General features: G+C 35.3%; 1 pseudogene; it reads right to left on the bottom strand.

Annotated features, from left to right (window-relative positions):
* Positions 1 to 879: 879 nt before the first annotated feature.
* Positions 880 to 1,738, bottom strand: LOC122890213 (annotated as a pseudogene).
* Between the last annotated feature and the right edge of the window lie 19,488 nt (positions 1,739 to 21,226).

The following is a 21,226-nucleotide window of genomic DNA, read 5'->3' as shown; positions in this document are numbered from 1 at the left end:
TTTCTTAGTAATATTGGCCTCATAGATGTATTAGGAAGTGTATCCTTCTGTGTTTTTGAACTAGTATATGAAGTAGCTGTTGATTCTATGTTTGGTAGAATTTACAAATGAAGTCATCAGAGATAGCTTTTCTTTGTGGAAAGTTTTGGTCTACAATTCAATTCTCCTTTCTTGTTAGAAGTCTTCTCAAACTTCATATTTCTTCTTGGGTCTGTTCTGGTAGCTTGTTTTTTTAAATAATGTGTTAATTTCATCTATGTTATTTACTTTTGAGGGCTACAACTGTTCATAGTATTACCTCGGTCTTTTTTTTTTTTGCTTTTTAATTCACATAAAGTAATGATACCACTCTTTCAATCCAAATTTAAGTAATTTGAGTCATGTTTCTCTTTTTCATTGTGAGTCTAATTAAAGGTCTCAACTTTTTGGTCACGTCAAAGAACAAACTTCAGTTGGGTTGATTTTCTCTATTTCTTTCTTTTCTTTTTTTTTTTAATAAAAATGTATTTTTAGGTCAAAGTATGCAACATAAAAACCCTATAGAAAACAGATTTTTCCATCACAATCTGTTGTTTTACCAAATAATATTTTGAAAACACGTTCCTTCAGTCATTATAAAGTTCTTAAATACAAAAGAAATTAAATCTTTAAGAAAGTCTAATAACGGGGCACCTGAGTGGCTCAGTGAGTTAAAGCCTCTACCTTTGGCTTAGGTCATGATTCCAGGGTCCTGGGATCGAGCCCCGCCCACATCAGGCTCTCTGCCCAGCTCTCTGCCTACTTGTGATCTCTCTTTGTCAAATAAATAAGTAAAATCTTAAAAAAAAAGTCTAGTAGACCAGACACTATTGTCTGGACTTTAATGTTTGTGGTTATGCTTTAATTCATGCTACGCCATCCAACTCCACTCATGCCCCCTTGTCCATAGTAACTACCATTGCCTCTACCACAATGGCCATAACAACCCAAGCCATCAAGAGTACCATATTCTCCATTATAATTGTTACCATTCCCATTCTTCCAAAAGATCCATAACCTCCCTGATTATCCATTCGGTCTTTGCTCTAGCCTCTCATTCCAGAAACTCCCATTCCAGAACCACCTCCAGGAATAGAATTCAAGAAGTAGAATTCATGCAGAGAGGTTGCATGTTATTCTTATCTTTAGACATGGCAGCTACAGCATCTGCATGTATCACAAATTCTGAATCTGTCTCTCCTGTTGCACTACCATCAGTTCCAATATCAATATGCACTCATATTGGATTCAGTGGTGAGAAGAAATTAGCAATGTCATTTTCAGTTACACAAAAAGGTATTCCTCTCACATGTACAAAATGGCCACCATGACCAGAATGTGCATCACCAGCTCCACCATAGCCATGTCCTCCCATAGCTCTTCCATCTCTCATTCTGTCATCAAAGCCATCATTTCCATAGCCATAATTATTATAGCCAGCGTAGTCATCAAAACCTCCATAACTACTACGTCCAGCTCCATAATAACCCCCTCTTCCTCCTATATTGTCCCATATTGTCCCAGTCGCTGGCCCAGTAATATTCTTGGTGGATCATAAAATCCTTTGATTTCACTCCTGCTACTTCGGAAGAGCTCAATATACCTGTGTCCTATTCTTTCCTTACTTTCCCAGAGCATTTTCTGCTATCTCCTTTGAAGCAAACCACACAAAGATCTCCCGTGTGCTTCTCCCCTGGTAGTCCATTGTCAGTGTTATCCCTTTTGGCTCGATTTCCAACCACTGAAAGAACCAAACTACTTCTTCTTTGTTTTGCACCAAACCCAGTGCTCCATGCAATATGTGCCCTCCATAATACCCACCACCAGGCTCACCCATCCCCCCACTCTCCCTCCCTCCAAAACCCTCAGTTTGTTTCTCAGAGTCCACAGTCTCTCATGGTTTGTCTCCCCTCTGATTTCCCCCATCTCACATCTCCTCTCCATCTCCCAATATCCTCCATGTTATTCCTTATGCTCCACAAGTAAATGAAACCCTATGATACTTGACTCTCTCTGCTTGACTTATTTCACTCAGCATAATCTCTTCCAGTCCCATCCATGTCAATATAAAAGTTGGGTATTCATCCTTTCTGATGGAGGCATATTACTCCATTGTATATATGGACCATATCTTCTTTATTCATTCATCCACTTTGTCCATTGAAGGGTATCTTGGTTCTTTCCATACTTTGGTGATTATGGCCATTGCTGCTACAAACATTGGGGTACAGATGGCCCTTCTTTTAACTGTATCTTTGAGGTAAATGCCCAGTAGTGCAATTGCAGGATCATAGGGTAGCTCTGTTTTTAATTTCTTAAGGAATTGCCACACTGTTTTCCAAAGTGGCTTCACCAATTTGCATTCCCACTAAGAGTGTAAGAGAGTTCCCCTTTCTCCACGTCCTCTCCAACACATGCTGTTTAGTGTCTTGTTAATTTTGGCCATTTTAACTGGCATAAGGTGGTATCTCAATGTGGTTTTGATTTGAATATCCCTGATGGATAGTAATGATGAACATTTTTTCATGTGTCTGTTAGCCATTTGTATGTCTTCATTGGAGAAGTGTTTTCATGTCTTCTGCCCATTTTTTGACATGATTATCTGTTTTGTGTGTGTTGAGTTTGAGTAGTTCTTTACAGATCTTGGATACCATCCCTTTGACTGTAGTGTCATTTGCAAACATCTTCTCCCATTCCCTGGGTTGCTTTTTTGTTGTTGTTGACTATTTTCTTTGCTGTACAGAAAATTTTGACCTTGACAAACTCGCAAAAGTTCAGTTCTGCTTTTGTTTCCTTTGCCTTTGGAGACATATCTTGAAAGAAGGAGGAATTACAGAACACTTATGAAAGAAATTGGAGAAGACACAAAAAGATGGAAGAGCATTCCATGCTCATGGATTGGAAGAATAAACATTGTTAAAATGTCTATACTGCCTAGAGCAATCTGTACTTTCAATGCCATCCTGATCAAAATTCCATTGGCATTTTTCAAAGAGCTGGAACAAACAATCCTAAAATTTGTATGGAACCAGAAGAGACCCCGAATTGCTAAGGAAATTTTGAAAAAAGAAAAACAAAACTGGGTCATCATGTTGCCTGATTTCAAGCTTTACTACAAAACTGTGATCTCCAAGACAACATGGTACTGGCACAAAAACAGACACATAGACCTGTGGAACAGAATAGAGAGCCCAGATTTGGACCTTCACTCTATGGTCAAATAATCTTTCTCAAAGCAGGAAAACTATATAGTGGATAAAAGACAGTTTCTTCAATAAATGGTGCTGGGAAAATTGGTCAGCTATGTGTAGAAGAATGAATCTCTATTTCTTTTTTACTCTTTATTTCATTTACTTTAATGTAGGCATTCTTCACTTTATTGCATTTCATTTTATTGTGCTTCACTACATTTTTTTTAAACTGAAATTCAGAACTTTAATGAAGGAATTCACTGCAGATGTAGTGGAAATGACAACAGAACTAGAATTTAAAGTGGTGCTTAAAGATATGACTTAATTGTTGCAATATTGCAATAAAACTTCAATGGCTGGGGAGTTGCTTCTTATAGAAGAACACGGTAAGTGTTTTTTTAAGAGGGTTTCTACTCTTGGTGAAGATGCTGAGAAGACTGTTAAAAAGACAAGAAAATTTAGAATATTACATAAACAGTTGGTAAAGCAGTGTTTGAGAGGACTGACTCCAAATTTCAAAAAAGTTCCACTGCGGATAAAACGTTACCAAATATGCTATAGAGACATTTTCCATGGAAGTAAGAGCCAACTCATGTGGCAAAATTTGTTGCCTTATTTTAAGAAATTTTCATGGCCACTCCAACTTTCAGCAACCACTTCCTTGATGAGTCAGTAGCCATCAACATCAAGCCAAGTCTCACCACCAGCAAAAAAGAAAAAAATAAATTATGATACACTGAATCCTCAGATGATGGTTAGCATTTTTTTAGCAATAAAGTATTTTTAATTGAGATATTAATGTACATTTTAGACATAATTATGTTGTATAATTAATAAACAATGGTATAGCATAAAATAACATTTATATACACTGAGCAACCAAAAAAATTATTTGACTCACTTCATTCCAATAATTACTTCATTGTGATCAACTGGAACAATATCTCTGAGATATGCTTGTATTTATTATTTCCTTCCTTCCACTAGCTTTGAGGTGGGTTCCTCCTCTTTTTCTACTTGCTTATAGTTTATCTTATTGATTTGAGATCTTCCTTCTTCCTTGTTTTGTTTAACATAGGCATTTACAGCTGTTAATTTCCCTGTGAGTACTGCTTCATCATCATTATACTAGTTTTGATAGGTTGCATTTTTGCTTTTGTTTGCCTCACATTATTTTCTAATTGTCCTTATGAGGTTTTATTTGACCCATTGATAACTCAGGAATGCATTGTTCAATTTCCACATATTTGTGCATTTCCTAAATTATTTTTGCTATTGATTTCTAATCTCGTTCTTTCACTCTTGGAGAGCATATTTTGTATAATTACAATATATTTAAAATTATCCAGGCTTGTTCATGGTCTTATATTTGGTATATCTTGGGCAATTCTCCATGTACACGTAAGAAAAGTGAATTCTGCTGCATTTGATATGATTTTTTTAAAGATTTTTAAAAATTTATTTATTTGTCAGAGAGAAAGAGAAAGTATAAGCACACAGAGTGGCATGCAGAGACAGAGAGAGAAGCAGGCTTCCCTCTGAGCAAGGGGCCTAATGTAGGACTCAATCCTAGGACCCTGAGATCATGACCTGAGCCAAAGGCAGTGGTTTAACTGACTGAGCCACCTAGGTGTCCTTCTGCTGCATTTGAATTAAGTGTTATATAGATAGCTATTAAATCCAAGTGGATTTTGGTGTTATTCAGGTATTCTGTTTCTTTGATAAACTTCTGCCTATTTGTTCCACCTATTATTGAAGAGTAGAGTATTGAAATCTCCAACCATTATTTTCAAATCAACCATTTTACCTTTCATTTCTACATTTGGTCTTTATATAATTTGGGGACCTAATATTAGGTATATGTTCATAATTCTTAAGGCTCTATGTTGGATCAATGCTATTTTTTAAACTATTTTATTTACGTATTTATTTGAGAGAGAGTGTGTGCATGACATGAGTAAGAGGGGCAGAGAGAGAGGGAGAGGGAAACTCAAGCAGACACCCTGCTGAGCACAGAGCCCAATCCATGGCTTAATCTCACCACCGTGAGATCACAACCTAAGCTGACATTAAGTGTTTGTTCCTTAGCCACCTGGGTGGCTCAGTTGGTTAAGCAACTGACTTCATCTCGGGTCATGATCCTGGACTCCTAGGACTGAGTCCTGCATCAGGCTCCTGGATCAGCAGGGAGTCTGTTTCTCCTTCTGACTCTCCTTCCTCTCATGCTCTCTCTCTCTCTTTTTGCTCTCTTTATCTCAAAAAAAATAAATAAAATCTTAAAAAAAAAAAAAAAAGAGTCTGCTGTCTGCTGTTTCATTGTCTGAACCACCCAGGCCTTAAATTGACATTAGTATTATAAAATGTCTTTGTCCCTAATAACAATATTTCCTCAAATTATCTCTTTACCTAATATTTGTATAGACTCTTTAGTTGTTCTTAGGTTACTATTTGCTTGGTATATCTTTTTCTGTCCTTTTATTCTCAACCTATTGTGAATATGAACCTAAGATCTCTTTTAGATAACATGACATTGGATAATTTTTTTTTTCATTCACTCTGCTAGTCTCTCCCTTTTGTTTATAATTTTGAATACATATTTATTTCATGTAAGCACTAAGATATGATTCATACCTGTAATTGTGTTATTTTTCTATGTTTTATGTCTTTTTTGTTTCTGTTTCTGCATTAGTGCTTTATATTGTGAACAATAAATATTTTCTATTATATATTTTAAGTGTTTATTTTTTATTTTAATACACATTTTTGAGTATTTTCTTAGCTTCCCTGAGGATTACAATTAACATCTTAACTTAAAACAACTTACTTCAGGAGAGTGGGAGTCAAGATGGCAGAGAAGTAGCAGGCTGAGACTACTTCAGCTAGCAGGAGATCAGCTAGATAGCTTATTTAAAGATTGCAAACACCTGCAAATCCATCGGCAGATTGGAGAGAAGAAGAACAGCAATTCTAGAAACAGAAAAACAACCACTTTCTGAAAGGTAGGACTGGTGGAGAAGTGAATCCAAAGCGAAAGGAAGGTAGACCCCGGGGGGAGGGACCAGCTCCTGGAAAGCGGCGGAGCAACGGAGCACAAAATCAGGACTTTTAAAAGTCTGTTCTGCTGAGGGACATCACTCCAGAGGCTAAACCGGGGTGAAGCCCACGCGGGATCAGTGTGGCCTCAGGTCCCGCAGGGTCACAGAAGGATCGTGGGTGTTTGAGTGTCACAGAGCTTGTGGGTATTAGAACAAGAAAGCCGGCTACAGAGACAGAGCCTACAGTCAGCTCACAGCTCGGGGTTACCTTGAACCAGTCACAGGCTCGGTGAGCTCGGAGCACGGCCTGAGGTCAGGCAGATGGGAGTTACTGGGCGCTGTTCTCTGAGGGCGCACTGAGGAGTGGGGACCTGGGCTCTCGGCTTTTCTGGGCCAGAGACCAGGAAGCCGCCATTTGTATTCCCATCCTCTGAAACTCTATGGAAAGCGCTCAGGGAAAAAAGCTCCTGAAAGCAAACCCAAGTGGATTACTCAGCTTGGCCCCTGGTAAGGGCGGTGCAATTCCACCTGGGGCAAAGACACTTGAGAATCACTACAACAGGCACCTCCCCCAGAAGATCAACAAGAAATCCAGCCAAGACCAAGTTCACCTAACAAGGAGAGCGGTTTCAATACCAAGGAGAGCAGCAGAATTCCAGAGGAGGAGAAAGCAAAGCATGGAACTCATGGCTTTCTCCCTGTGATTCTTTAGTCTTGCAGTTAATTTAATTTTTTTTCTTTTTAATTTTTTTTCTCTTCTTCTGCTAAAATTTTTTTTTAACTTTTACCCTTTTCTTTTTTAACATTTTTAAATTAGTTTATCTAATATATATGTATTTTTCTTTTTTATACTTTTCTTTATTCGTTTTCTTTTTTTAATTCTTTACTTTTTTTTTTCTTTCTTTCTTTCTGAACCTCTTTTTATCCCCTTTCTCCCCCCTCACGATTTGGGATCTCTTCTGATTTGGTTAAAGCATATTTTCCTAAGGTTGTTACAACTCTTTTAGTATTTTACTTGCTCCTTCATATACTCTTATCTGGACAAAATGACAAGGCGGAAAAATTCACCACAAAAAAAAAAATACAAAACAAAAAGCAGTACCAAAGGCTAGGGACCTAATCAATACAGACATTGGTAATATGTCAGATCTATAGTTCAGAATGACAATTTTCAAGGTTCTAGCCAGGCTCGAAAAAGGCATGGAAGATATTAGAGAAACTGTCTCGGGAGATATAAAAGCCCTTTCTGGAGAAATAAAAGAACTAAAATCTAACCAAGTTGAAATAAAAAAAGCTATTAATGAGGTGCAATCAAAAATGGAGGCTCTCACTGCTAGGATAAATGAGGCAGAAGAAAGAATTAGCGATATAGAAGACCAAATGACAGAGAATAAAGAATCTGAGCAAAAGAGGGACAAACAGCTACTGGACCACGAGGGGAGAATTTGAGAGATAAGTGACACCATAAGACGAAACAACATTAGAATAATTGGGATTCCAGAAGAAGAAGAAAGAGTAAGGGGAGCAGAAGGTATACTGGAGAGAATAATTGGGGAGGATTTCCCCAATATGGCAAAGGGAACGAGCATCAAAATTCAGGAGGTTCAGAAAATGCCCCTCAAAATCAATAAGAATAGGCCCACACCCCGTCACCTAATAGTAAAATTTACAAGCCTTAGTGACAAAGAGAAAATCCTGAAAGCAGCCCAGGAAACAAGTCTGTAACATACAATGGTAAAAATATTAGATTGGCAGCAGACTTATCCACAGAGACCTGGCAGGCCAGAAAGAGCAGGCATGATATATTCAGAGCACTAAACAAGAAAAACATGCAGCCAAGAATACTATATCCAGCTAGGCTATCATTGAAAATAGAAGGAGAGATTAAATCTTCCAGGACAAAAAAAAAAAAAAAAAAAAAAACAGAAAGAATTTGCAAACACCAAACCAGCTCTACAGGAAATATTGAAAGGGGTCCTCTAAGCAAAGAGAGAGCCTACAAGTGGTAAATCAGAAAGGAACAGAGACAATATACAGTAACAGTCACCTTACAGGCAATACAATGGCACTAAATTCATATCTCTCAATAGTTACCCTGAATGTTAATGGCCCAATCAAAAGACACAGGGTATCAGAATGGATAAAAAAACAAAACCCATCTATATGTTGCCTACAAGAAACTCATTTTAAGCCCGAAGTCACCTCCAGATTTAAAGTGAGGGCGTGGAAAAGAATTTACCATGCTAATGGACATCAGAAGAAAGCAGGAGTGGCAATCCTTATATCAGATCAATTAGATTTTAAGCCAAAGACTATAATAAGAGATGAGGAAGGACACTATATTATACTCAAAGGGTCTGTCCAACAAGATCTATCAATTTTAAATATCTACGCCCCCAACGTGGGAGCAGCCAACTATATAAACCAATTAATAACAAAATCAAAGAAACACATCAACAATAATACAATAATAGTAGGGGACTTTAACACTCCCCTCACTGAAATGGACAGATCATCCAAGGAAAAGATCAACAAGGAAATAAAGGCCTTGAATAACACACTGGACCAGATGGACATCACAGATATATTCAGAACATTTCATCCCAAAGCAACAGAATACACATTCTTCTCTAGTGCACATGGAATATTCTCCAGAATAGATCACATCCTCGGTTCTAAATCAGGACTCAACTGGTATCAAAAGATTGGGATCATTCCCTGCATATTTTCAGACCACAATGCTCTGAAGCTAGAATTCAATCACAAGAGGAAATCCCAGAGGAAATACATGGAGACTAAAAAGCATCCTTCTAAAGAATGAATGGGTCAACCAGGAAGTTAAATAAAAATTGAAAAAATTCATGGAAACAAATAATAATGAAAACACAACAGTTCTAAATCTGTGGGACACAACAAAGGCAGTCCTGAGAGGAAAATATATAGTGGTACAAGCCTTTCTCAAGAAACAAGAAAGGTCTAAGGTACACAACCTAACCCTACACCTAAAGGAGCTGGAGAAAGAACAAGAAAGAAACCCTAAACCCAGCAGGAGAAGAGAAATCATAAAGATCAAAGCAGAAATCGATGAAATAGAAACCAAAAAAGCAATAGAACAAATCAACAAAACTAGAAGCTGGTTCTTTGAAAGAATTAATAAGATTGATAAACCCCTGGCCAGACTTATCAAAAAGAAAAGATAAAGGACCCAAATAAATAAAATCATGAACAAAAGAGGAGAGATCACAACTAACACCAAAGAAATACAAACAATTATAAGAACATACTATGAGCAACTCTACACCAACACATTTGACAATCTGGAAGAAATGGATGCATTCCTAGAAACATATAAACTACCACAACTGAACCAGGAAGAAATAGAAAGCCCGAACAGACCCATAACCAGTAAGGAGATTGAAACAGTCATTAAAAATCTCCAAAGAAACAAAAGCCCAGGGCCAGATGGCTTTCCGGGGGAATTCTACCAAAAATTTAAAGAAGAACCAATTCCTATTCTCCTGAAACTGTTCCAAAAAATAGAAATGGAAGGAAAACTTCCAAACTCATTTTATGATTCCAGCATCACCTTGATCCCAAAACCAGACAAGGATCCCATCAAAAAAGAGAACTATAGACCAATATCCTTGATGAACACAGATGTGAAAATTCTCACCAAAAACTAGCCAATAGGATTCAACAATACATTAAAAGGATTATTCACCACGACCAAGTGGGATTTATCCCAGGGCTGCAAGGTTGGTTCAACATCCGCAAATCAATCAATGTGATACAACACATCAATAAAAGAAACAACAAGAACCATATGATACTCTCAGTAGATGCTGAAAAAGCATTTGACAAAGTACAGCATCCCTTCCTGATCAAAACTCTTCAAAGTGTAGGGATAGAGGGCACATACCTCAATATTATCAAAGCCATCTATGAAAAACCCACCGCAAATATCATTCTCAATGGAGAAAAACTGAAAGCTTTTCCGCTAAGGTCAGGAACACGGCAGGGATGTCCATTATCACCACTGCTTTTCAAAACAGTACTAGACGTTCTAGCCTCAGCAATCAGACAACAAAAGGAAATTAAAGGCATCCAAATTGGCAAAGAAGTCAAACTATCACTCTTCGCAGATGATATGATACTATATGTGGAAAACCCAAAAGACCACTCCAAAACTGCTAGAACTCGTACAGGAATTCAGTAAAGTGTCAGGATATAAAATCAATGCACAGAAATCAGTTGCATTTCTCTACACCAACAACAAGGCAGAACAAAGAGAAATTAAGGAGTCAATCCCATTTACAATTGCACCCAAAACCATAAGATACCTAGGAACAAACCTAACCAAAGAGGCTAAGAATCTATACTCAGAAAACTATAAAGTACTCATGAAAGAAATTGAGGAGGACACAAAGAAATGGAAAAATGTTCCATGCTCCTGGATTGGAAGAATAAATATTGTGAAAATGTCTATGCTACCTAAAGCAATCTACACATTTATTGCAATTCCTATCAAAGTACCATCCATCTTTTTCAAAGAAATGGAACAAATAATTCTTTTTTTTTAAAAGATTTTATTTATTTATTTGACAGAGAGAGATCATGAGTAGGCAGAGAGGCAGGCAGAGAGAGAGAGGAGAAAGCAGGCTCCCTGCTGAGCAGAGAACCCAATGTGGGACTCGATCCCAGGACTCTGAGATCTTGACCTGTGGCAAAGGCAGCGGCTTAACCCACTGAGCCACCCAGGCGCCCTGGAACAAATAATTCTAAAATTTATATGGAACCAGAAAAGACCTCGAATAGCCAAAGGGATATTGAAAAAGAAAGCCAAAGTTGATGGCATCACAATTCTGGACTTCAAGTTCTATTACAAAGCTGTCATCATCAAGACAGCATGGTACTGGCACAAAAACAGACACATAGATCAATGGAACAGAATAGAGAGCCCAGAAATAGACCCTCAACTCTATGGTCAACTAATCTTCGACAAAGCAGGAAAGAATGTCCAATGGAAAAAAGAGCCTCTTCAATAAATGGTGTTGGGAAAATTGGACATCCACATGCAGAAAAATGAAATTGGACCATTTCCTTACACCACACTCAAAAATAGACTCAAAATAGATGAAGGACCTCAATGTGAGAAAGGAATCCATCAAAATCCATCAAAGATCTTGAGGAGAACACAGGCAGCATCCTCTTCGACCTCAGCTGCAGCAACATCTTCCTAGGAACATTGCCAAAGGCAAGGGAAACAAGGGCAAAAATGAACTATTGGGATTTTATCAAGATCAAAAGCTTTTGCACAGCAAAGGAAACAGTTAACAAAACCAAAAGATAACTGACAGAATGGGAGAATATATTTGCAAATGACATATCAGATAAAGGACTAGTGTCCATAATCTATAAAGAACTAGCAAACTCAACACCCAAAGAATAAATAATCCAATCAAGAAATGGGCAGAGGACATGAACAGACATTTCTGCAAAGACATCCAGATGGCCAACAGACACATGAAAAAGTGCTCCATATCACTCGGCATCAGGGAAATACAAATCAAAACCACAATGAGATATCACCTCACACCAGTCAGAATGGCTAAAATCAACAAGTCAGGAAATGACAGATGCTGGCGAGGATGCGGAGAAAGGGGAACCCTCCTACACTGTTGGTAGGAATGCAAGATGTTGCAACCACTCTGGAAAACAGCATGGAGGTTCCTCAAAATGTTGAAAATAGAACTGCCCTATGACCCAGCAATTGCAGTACTGGGTATTTACCCTAAAGATACAAACATAGTGATCCAAAGGGGCATGTGCACCCCAATGGTTATAGCAGCAATGTCCACAATAGCCAAACTATGGAAAGAACCTAGATGTCCATCAACAGATGAATGGATAAAGAAGAAATGGTATATATACACCAATGGAATACTATGCAGCCATTAAAAGAAATGAAATCTTGCCATTTGCGACAACGTGGGTGGAACTAGAGCATATCATGCTTAGTGAAATAGGTCAAGCAGAGAAAGACAACTATCATATGATCTCCCTGATATAAGGAAGTGGTGATGCAACATGGGGGCTTAAGTGGGTAGAAGAAGAATAAATGAAACAAGATGGGATTGGAAGGGAGACAAACCATAAGTGACTCTTAATCTCACAAAACAAACTGAGGGTTTCTGGGGGGAAGGGGGTTGGGAGAAGGGAGGGTGGGTTTATGGACATTGGGGAGGGTATGTGCTTTGGGAGTGCTGTGAAGTGTGTAAACGTGGCGATTCACAGACCTGTACCCCTGGGGATAAAAATATATTATATGTTTATAAAAAATAAAAAAAATTAAAAATTAAAACAACAACAACAAACAACTTACTTCAGGAGGCATCTGAAGGTTAAACTTCTAACTCTTAATTTGGTCTCAGGTAGTGATCTCAGTATTGGGGGATTGAGCCCTGCATTGGGCTCCATGCTCAGTGGGGAATTTGCTTGAGGTTCTCTCTTTCTCTCTCTCTCTGCCCCTCCCCTGCTCATGTGTGTGCATGCACATGAGCTCTGATTCCTTCTCTCAAATAAATAATGTTTTAAAATATATTTCATATAATACCAAATAGTTTCTAATAATATTCAAATACTTGGCGCCAATATGACTCTATTATAATCCCTTTATTCATGTTAATATATTTCTATGTTACATATGTGTATGTTCTGAACTCATTAATGCGGTTTTATAATTATTGACTTTATTTTTCAGTTTCTTTTGAAACAAGAGAAGAAATTATTTACAAACTAGATGCATTTATGTGGTCATTATACTTATCTATGTAGTTATTTTTACTGGCAATCTTATTTTTTAGTGTGTTTGACTTATCTAGAGTCTTTTCATTTCCTCCTAAAGATTTCCCTTTGTATCTCTTTTAAGGCAAGTCTGCTAGTAATGAGTTCTTCCACTTTTTTAACATCTTACATTGTCTTACTTTCTCCTTTGCTTTTGAAGGTTAGAATACTAAATATTTACCAATATTACTGGTTGGCAGTTGTTTTCTTTCCACACTATGAATACATACATCATCTCACTTTCTTTGTTCTTCATGGTTTCAGATGAGCAGTCGGCTGTTAGTCTTATTGAGGTCTGTTTCTACATTATGTTTCACTTTCCTCTTACTGCTTTCAGGATTCTTCTGTTCTTTCTACTGAATGGCTATGATACGATATATCTAGTTGTGAATTTCTTTAAATTTATCCTACTTCAAATTCATTAAGCTTCTTGAAAGTGCAGAATGTTTTTCATCATTTGGAGGGTTTCAGCCATTTTTTCCAACTATTCTTTCTGTCCTTTTTTTTTCCTTCTCTTCTCTGTGGTCTCTATATGCATATTTTTATGCTTGATGGTGTCTCATAAGTCTCTGAGGCGCTATTCAATTTTAATTATTTATTTCTGTTTCTCATATGAATAATATCAATTTACCTATTTTATAGTTTGTTGATTGTTTTTCCTACCACTTCCAATATGTTATTGAACAGCTATAGTGATTTTTTAAATTTAATTATTATATTTTTAAAATGCAGAGTTACTTGGTTAATTTCTACAGATGAAATTATTTTATTTTGACAATGTTTGTCAGTGCTTTTATAGTCGCTTTTATAAATAAGCAATTTTTAAGAGGTTATTACTCCATTCTGGAAGGGCTTCTCAATATTTCTATTTTGAATGAAATAATTCTTTGTGGAGAACTATTGATACATTCTCAAGTATTTAACATTATCCTTGGCTTCTACCCACTAGAGGCCAGTAGAATTCCATTTTCCAGTAATGGCAAACAATAATGTCTCCAAATACTGCCAAAAGTCTTTAGGGGTCAAATTCATCACAGGTTGAGAGCATTTAACTGAGTAATCCTAAATATGCTTTTCTGAAATATTTTTCTCTTGCAGTACTTACCAAAATTTAAATTTGAATTATTTGTTAAAATGTTCTAATGTTTTGCTACCGCAGTGAGTTGGAAGCTCCAGCATTAATGGAGACAGGTATGTCTGTTTGATTACTCTAACACACACAACCAGAAAAGAATCTCTGAGAAAGATATTGAATATATACTATTTAATGCGTCCATTTCTTCATCTTAGACACAATTTTTTTTTCCTGTTTCCTTATTTAAAATCATGCCAACCCCCCCCACCAAGGGATGTTAAATTTTTTTTACATTTTTTTGTAAATGACATTGAATTTCTTTTGAACTTTTTTTTACGTCCTGGTCCACTTGTTTTGAAAAATGAAAATTACCAGTCCAATATGAAAATTTTTGAACCAAATACTTATTCTATAGTGCTCTAGACTACATAATTGCAAATATGAAGAAGGTTCTGAAACAAGATTCAAAATATAACTTTAATTTTAGGGAGCAGTAGACGTGTTACATATTATCATAGTATAATGGAATTCTGCAAATATTTATAACTTATACATTTTTTCTAGTTAAAAAAATAAAAAATATAATATTTTCTTATTTCTTAATGATAATGTTATAGGGAATTTTGAGTTTTGCCTAGTTTTAGCAAGTTATTGTACACACATTTTTTCACAAGTTTGAGAAGTCTGTTTTGGTGAAATATCTGTTAAATATTGATAGCTATAATTTTATTATAAAATTATACATATAAGATTCTAGGCTCTCTACTGAATTTGACTTATTGTAGTTCCTACTCTCCTTCTGACTCCCACAAGCAACAAAGTTCTCCCTAGATTTTAAGAGCCAGTAATATTTTTTTTTGATATTTTGATAAAAGAGACTATGAATTTAAATAATTTTCAAAAATCATGTGTGATTTTATCCTTCAGAAAAAATACTAGATCACTAATTCTTGATGCCAGCCAGAGTCATGCATAATGTTATAGTTATTGAAATATTTCATCAACTAGAGTACAAAGAGCTTATACCACGTTCAATAAGAATGTTTCACTCTCCTTTTACCACAAGGGTAACATCTCTTTTAACTTCCATAATAATTAGCCAAAAGACCTTAGTTTTCAGTTTGATATTTTTACTTTTTATGAAATTTTACATATTTGAATATTTTACTTTAATGGAAAATATCTATATTTAAAATGTATTTTCAATGTATTTTTACTTCTAAAAGATCCAATACTTTAATATTTCTTATATCAAATTGCCAGAGTTTTTATGTGCATTACATATATGGATGCTTTGGGTTTTCTCTATTTCTTTTAAAGATTTTATTTATTTATTTATTTTATATTATTTATTTTAAGTAGGCAGAGAGGCAGGCAGAGAGAGAGGGAAGCAGGCTCCCCGCTGAGCAGAGAGTCCAATGTAGGGCTCGATCCCAGGACCTTGGGATCACGACCTGAGCCGAAAGCAAAGGCTTTAATCCACTGAGCCACCCAGGCGCCCCATGGTTTTCTCTATTTCTTTACTTATTTTTCTTTTAAAATTGATTAATGATGTAGGTTTATGATTTTCTTTATGTTTCCTGCACTTCTTTTTATACTTAGGGCCATCTTTCCTATCCCAATATATTAAATTTCTTTATTTTTCATGCATTTTATAATTCACATTTTTAATATTTTATATTTATTATTAGTCCAAGATATGAGAAAAGGACTTTTTTCCCAAATATTCCTTGATATATATATCCTATTGTCTCATTTGAACTTTCCTTCATTCTTAGAACATGATTTCTATTCTTTAAAGTATGGTTTCTTTACTTTCCATGCTAATATGCCAATAATGGAATTCTATTACATATGGTATGCCAATTATTCTAGATGAACATTAAAATTGCATAGCTCAGTTTATAAAACTTCCTGTTAGTTTAATTAAAATTACATGAAATTTTAGATAAATTTATATGACAGAGTGCTATGGTTATACAAATATGGCTATGCTTAAATCTCCATCCATTTCTAGATGTAGGAAAGAAGTTAGTTAAACTCATTCTGTAACTCCATTTCCTTATTTAAATTAGGGATCACATTAACATCTGCCTCATAGGACTGCTTAAAGTAATACATGTATTAATTGCTCTAAGTCAAGGAGTTTAATTTCTACCACAGTCCAAAATCAATAAGTACTACCTGTTACCGTTATTACAAATTATTCCCATGTTAACTCTTTCCATTTAGTTACACAGACTATCTGTATATACAAATCACTTGGGGTTCCTTAGTAATGTTTGTAAGTTTTTGTCTAAGGATTTCTAAATATTTCTCATGATTTTCATACTAGTTATTTTGTGTAACTAGTTTATTTATTAAATCTTTTATATTTCCTGATCCTTTTTTAAGAAATAGAAAAAAATTATTTTAAATATTTGATTCAATATCTTCCTTACTTTCTAATCAGAGTGACTATATCAGCAATTAGAGCTGTAAGATTTTTTTAAATTTATATTTAAGATTTATTTTAAATTTATATCACTTACAATCAATAAAATACTTTTCTAGCTAATTCTGAAATTTTAATCTACTATTCTTTCATACTGAATTTTATTAGACAGGTATTCGGCAACAATTGAAGGTGATAATGGACAACCTTAACTAAATTCTGATGTTAATGAGAATCACTATAATTTTTATTTTACAGTATGAATGAAGTGACTGATTATTCAAGTGATTATTTACTTTTTTAAAGAAAACTTTATAAGAATGTATTCTGTATATGTAAAAGCATTCTAAACTTAAAAAAACATGTTGTTAGATTTTGTTCAGAGCATTTGCTTTTTGACAATTTGATTACTTTTCAAATTTGTACAGTAATTATTTATACAGTAAAAGTGCTTTTTTTTATTCTTTCTAAAATATTTTGATAGTTTCCAAATTGTGTAATTTTAAAATTAAAGGGAGAAAATGCTAACATGTACTTGGCTGACAATACAAATGACACTGTTCAAAGTATTTTATTCATAGTCTAACATCTAAACTTGAAGCAGGTACAACCATAATTTTCTCCACTTCACGAAGGAAATTATTGAGCCACAGATAAAAACAAAGCAAAGACCCCCCACCAAAAAAAGAAACAAAACAAAACAAAACAAAAAAGCCTCGCTCATGGTTATAATTAAGTGATAGACCCAAGAATTCATCATCAAGTAGCTGGATTCTAGGGCCATTATGCCATGAATAAACCAGTATAAATGTTATAGATTTATCCCTTCATTTAACTAACGGTAATTACGTGCTTCATGTCAACAAGGAACTTTGCAATGTCCAAGCAATACAGAGATAAATGTTTTCACCTTCTTTAAATGTTTTCCCACATAGCATTGCACTAGTTTATGTCACTCTACAAAATGTTCTTACTCTATAAAATTTTCAAGTCACACTGTAAGAAAAAAAGAAATGAAAATTATGTTTTGAAGATGACATCCAAAGAAAAGGACCCTGTACAGTCTCTATCTTGATTGTTTCTTATATTATAGAGATTTGTTGCACGCACAGGTAATAAAGCCCCTAGTGAAAGCCTTTAATCATCAAGAGCATTTTAAAAAAGAGTCTGAAACACTTGCAGGAAAAAAAAAAAAAAAGTGTTGTCAACTTCTGGCATGATAATGGAATTTGAATGGCTCTATTTCTTGTTTGGTAATACAAGAATCATGTAAACCCATATTGGAAACTAAAATAAATCCTACCAATAAGATTATAATAGTAAAGATTACTTGATTCTTGATGCTATGTATATTTTAATGGCATAATGTTTTAATTACCTGGAATCACATGAGAAGATATCACATTTTAATAAATTAGAATGCAGTGCAAGTTGTTATATGTGTTCTATAATATGTAGTATTATTATATGTCCCTAGTAACTTATTTTCTTTCTTTAAAAAAAATTACTATTCTTCCAGTAATTCAGTTCAAATGAAGACTAAAAGAAAAAAACACACATTTTAATCACAATGTTTTCTATTAAGTTTGCACAGCTTTCTTTCTCAACCTTATTTTTTTTTCTTAAAGTCACCATGCTGATACTTTTACTTTTTAAGAGGATTTTAGGAGATAGAAAAGCTAGATATAAGTAAACAGAAGCTCAAAATAAGAAAAAAAAATGGCAACCTCTGGGGCATCCAATTATTTTCACTGTGGGATAACCTCTTGGCATTCATCTGTAGACCCTTCAAAACAGTGTTTTGTACTGCATAGTTCTAAAATGAGTGTTTTTAATTTTTTCAGTTTATGAAGCAGTGAGAATAAGGAGAGCATATGGCCTCAAATAAACTTTCTCCTTTCACATTCTTCAGAATAAACTGCCACTGGGAAATGTTTTCTGCTTTGTAATAACTTATTTGATTTTTCCCCCTGCCTACTCTGTAAGTGAAGTTTTATTGAAATGGTCCTTGATACTAATTTATCACTTTGTATTATGTTTTAAAAAAAACAAGAACCTATATTATTCTTGATACTTTATTTGTTTCACATCATGGCAAGTTCTTTCAACAGGATAACTTTTTTTTTTCCCAAAAAACCATAAATGTGCAATGATATATAATTTCTACTATGTATATCAAATTTTTCCTACAACTACAATTGGGTTATGAGAAATGAAATGACATAAAGTAAGCCAAAAGACATTCACTAGTAAAATCCATCCAGTCTTAAAAAGACAAACTGTAATATGAGGGCAACTGATTTATAGTTATTGATAGAAGAAAATAAAAGCATCCATTGGCACTCTGACAATTTTTATTTGGATGTTATTATTTTCATATCATTTAATTTATTTTTCCAGAAATAGGAGATACTTTTCAATCACTGCTGTTTAGAGCTTGGCATTATTTGTACAGTGAAGATACCCAAAACACCCTGTTTTTCCTTCTAGGGTACTATACACTTCTGGGTTTTTTCTTTGCTCTCAGAAACCTCAATTTGACTTGCATTTTTCTTCATCCTTAACTTAACCCTTAACTACTATTGCTCCTTAAGGTTCCATTCTAAGCATTTTATCTTACCCTATCTATAATTTAGCTCTTAGTAGTTCCATAAATTCCAGATGAATTCATACCTACTAACTTTTAATAACTCTCAAATGTGTGTCTTCAAATTGTATTTCTCTTTTGACCTTTATATCTACATATTAAGTTGCTTATTAAATATCACCATGCATATGTATCCAATGTATGCCCAAATGATACTTTAGATCTGCACACATGCTCATAAAACTATGTTCTTCATCTTAGTAAATTTCACGTTTATATAACCATGTGTGTAAACCAGAAACTTAAAACTTTCCTTTTCCTTCTCCCTCTCCTGTACTATGATATACATAACTTCCTAAATGCTCTAATTTTTGTTTTTCTATCTTTACAAAAAAAAGAGAGAGAGAGAGAGAGAAAGAAAGAAAGAAAAAGAAGAAGAAGAAGAAGAAGAAGAAGAAGAAGAAGAAGAAGAAGAAGAGGAGTGTGTAAGTATATGGAAGAGACTAGCTGTTCACCAGTTTTCCTTTCTCTAAATAAATAAAAAATAAGTAGTAAAAGTAGATTTCTCAGCTTCCTGTGCAGATGAGAAGGTCTATTGGACTGATACCCATTCAATGGAATGTAAAATGAAACAATGAACCTCACCTCTAGATTGGGCCATACAAAATCCTACTAGATATTAATGATTCTCTTTACTTGTTGGAGGGCAAGAGGGAAGGAATCCAGTGAGGGATTTTAAGATATTTTAAAGAAGCTCTTAATCAGAGAATTTATTGTAATGAAAGAAGAATTCTGTAGCTGCACTGTTCAATACATTCACTGCAAGCCACACATGGTGTGGCACTTGAAATGCAGGTAAGGACACTGAGGACAGAAAACTAACTTTTTTAAAAAAAACGTTATGTTAGTCACTATACTGTACATCATTAACTTTTGATGCAGTGTTCCAAGATTCATTATTTAGGTATAATACCCAGTGCTCCATGCAATATGTGCCTTCCTTAATACCCACCACCAGGATCACCAATCCACCCACTTCCCCTCAAAAACCCTGTTTGTTTTTCGGAGTTCAGTTTGTTTCTCAGAGTCCACAGCTCCTCATGGTTTTTCTCCCCTTCCAATTTCCCCCCTTTCACTTTTCCCTTCCTTCTAATGTCCTCCATGTTATTCCTTATGGTCCACAAGTAAGTGAAACCATATGATAATTGACTTTATCTGATTGACTTACTTCATTCAGCATAATCTCCTGCAGTCCCATCCATGTTGATGCAAAAGTTGGGTATTCATCCTTTCTTATGGCTGAGTAATATTCCATTGAATATATGAACCACATTTTCTTTATTCATTTGTCTGTTGAAGGGCATCTTAGCTCTTTCCACAGTTTGGCTTTTTTTTTTTAAAGATTTATTTATTTATTTATTTCACAGAGAGAGATCACAAGTAGCCAGAGGCAAGCAGACAGAGAGAGAGAGAGAGAGGAGGAAGCAGGCTCCCTGCTGAGCAGAGAGCCTGATGCGGGGCTCGATCCCAGGACCCTGAGATCATGACCTGAGCTAAAGGCAGAGGCTTAACCCACTGAGCCACCCAGGCGCCCCAGAAAGGAGCGACCACGAAGGGACCACAGTTTGGCTTTTGTGGACATGAACACTGGAGTACCTATGGCCCTTCTTTTCACTACATCTGTATTTGGGGGAGAAATACCTACTAGTGTAATTTCTGGGTCATAGGATAACTCTATTTTTACTTTTTTGGGGGGATCGGCACACTGTTTTCCAAAGTGACTGCATCAACTTGCATTCCCACCAACAGTGTAAGAGGGCTCCCCTTTCTCCACGTTCTCTCCAACACATGCTGTTTTCTGTCTGGTTAATTTTGGCCATTTGAACTATCACAAGGTGGTATCTCAATGTGGTTTTAATTTGAATCTTCCTGATTACTAACACTGATGAACATTTTTTCATGTGTCTGTTAGCCATCTGAATGTCTTCTTTGAAGAAGTGTCTGTTCATGTCTTCGGTCGGCTTTTTATGTGATTATCTGTTT

Source organism: Neovison vison, chromosome 11, assembly GCF_020171115.1.
Source record: "Neovison vison isolate M4711 chromosome 11, ASM_NN_V1, whole genome shotgun sequence".
Classification (NCBI taxonomy): Eukaryota; Metazoa; Chordata; class Mammalia; order Carnivora; family Mustelidae; genus Neogale; species Neogale vison.
The sequence above is the reverse complement of the archived record's forward strand: the minus strand, read 5'-3'. Positions and strand labels throughout refer to the sequence as shown.